Source organism: Schistocerca nitens, chromosome 1, assembly GCF_023898315.1.
Source record: "Schistocerca nitens isolate TAMUIC-IGC-003100 chromosome 1, iqSchNite1.1, whole genome shotgun sequence".
Classification (NCBI taxonomy): Eukaryota; Metazoa; Arthropoda; class Insecta; order Orthoptera; family Acrididae; genus Schistocerca; species Schistocerca nitens.
This window is the reverse complement of record NC_064614.1, coordinates 896,973,208-896,974,957: the sequence shown is the minus strand read 5'-3', so window position 1 is coordinate 896,974,957 and position 1,750 is coordinate 896,973,208. Positions and strand designations below refer to the sequence as shown.

Sequence of the window (1,750 nt, the reverse complement as noted above, 5' to 3'; positions counted from 1 at the left end):
TTCTGCAGCAGAGTATGTCTTCCCAGTTTGGAAATAACCATCTCATTCCAAAGCTGTGGAACCTGCTTTGAACAAATCTTGCATGCTGATACAGGTTGCTTGAAACGCTCCCCTGTTGAGAACATTTATTAACTCGCCGCTATCGCACCGCCAGGTTGCCGCCGATCATGAACGACTGAAGGCCGAAAAGATTGAAGCTCACCATCAACTATCTCATCCTAGAAAAAAAACCTAGAAAGAAATCCTTCAAAAAAGCAGAACCCTTGAAGCTCCCTCCAGACAATGAATTTCCTTGAAAAAGAATTGGCTGGACAGCGGAAACGTCTTACGGCCAGCCACGATGAAGAGAGGGCGTCTGGATTGCCCTTAACGATTTAAGCACGGGTTGAGGTAGCGTGACATCGTACCTTACGCTATTGGGTTTGACTAAGAAAGTGTGAGCGTGGAGGAGAAAAATGCTAGTGTCCTCTTAGGTCATTCATCAGTTCAACGCAGGACCTTACGCTTGCAATCAGTAGTGCCAAAGGCGTGGCTCAGTTTTGGATAAATGTTAACTTATTTGCAAATGTGGTGGATGTTAAGTGTGAATGTTCCTCTTTTTGTGATATCTATATACTGTGTACACTTGGAGGAGTGAGTGAAGTATTAATAAGCCCTGCTCACGGAGAGGAGAAAGAAATTTATACAAGAGATGTTAAATTTCCATGAAAAACAATCTCGAAGAAATTGTTAAGGCTGTGAATCATTTGAAAAATGGGAAATTATTAGATCCGGGTGGAATAAACACAGAATTAATAACGGCAGGTCCTTCGGTTGTGTATGGTATCTTGGCTCAGTTACATAGTAAGTATATATATATGACGGTAGTATCTGTTCCCGAATGAACAGTTACCGTGGACGACCATGCAGCTCTGCTAGAAATGAAATGATAATTAAATGGACACCCTAGCTGCAAACAGGCGCTAATGTACTTCATTGGGGACATGTTGAAAATGTGTGCCCCGACCGGGACTCGAACCCGGGATCTCCTGCTTACATGGCAGACGCTCTATCCATCTGAGCCACCGTGGGCACAGAGGATAGTGCGTGTTCAGGGACTTATCCCTTGCACGCTCCCCGTGAGATCCATCTATTAGGCGTACTACGAATGTAGTGGTGTGGACATGTTGGGAATGTGGATCTCTCTGGGAGCGTGCAAGGGATAAGTCCCTACAGACGCACTATCCTCTGTGCCCACGGTGGCTCAGATGGATAGAGCGTCTGCCATGTAAGCAGGAGATCCCGGGTTCGAGTCCCGGTCGGGGCACACATTTTCAACATGTCCCCAATGAAGTACATTAGCGCCTGTTTGCAGCTAGGTGTCCATTTAATTATCATTTCATACATAGTAAGTGTTTGGAAGGGGATCAAGTACACAACGAATGGAAAAATGGTTCAAATGGCTCTGAGCACTATGGGACTCAACTGCTGAGGTCATAAGTCCCCTAGAACTTAGAACTACTTAAACCTAACTAACCTAAGGACAACACACACATCCATGTCCGAGGCAGGATTCGAACCTGCGACCGTAGCGGTCGCGCAGTTCCAGACTGTAGCGTCAGAACCGCTCGGCCACCAGCGGCCGGCCACGAATGGAAAAAGTTAGTTATTAATCCAATCTATAAGTAGGGGAATAGAGCAATTATAGGGAGAATCTTAAAAGAAGGAATAGAGATGGAGGCTGTAATATATGAAGAACAGTGGTCGCTGT

The 1,750-nt window shown here is 45.5% G+C and overlaps 2 non-coding genes across 2 annotated transcripts; one reads left to right on the top strand and one right to left on the bottom strand.

Moving 5' to 3' along the window:
- Nucleotides 1-997: 997 nt before the first annotated feature.
- On the bottom strand, nt 998-1,072 carry Trnat-ugu (transfer RNA threonine (anticodon UGU)). The gene has a single exon. It is a non-coding gene; the product is annotated as a tRNA-Thr (tRNA).
- Nucleotides 1,073-1,231: 159 nt separating this feature from the next.
- On the top strand, nt 1,232-1,306 carry Trnat-ugu (transfer RNA threonine (anticodon UGU)). Its single transcript has one exon. It is a non-coding gene; the product is annotated as a tRNA-Thr (tRNA).
- The last annotated feature ends 444 nt before the right edge of the window (nt 1,307-1,750 follow it).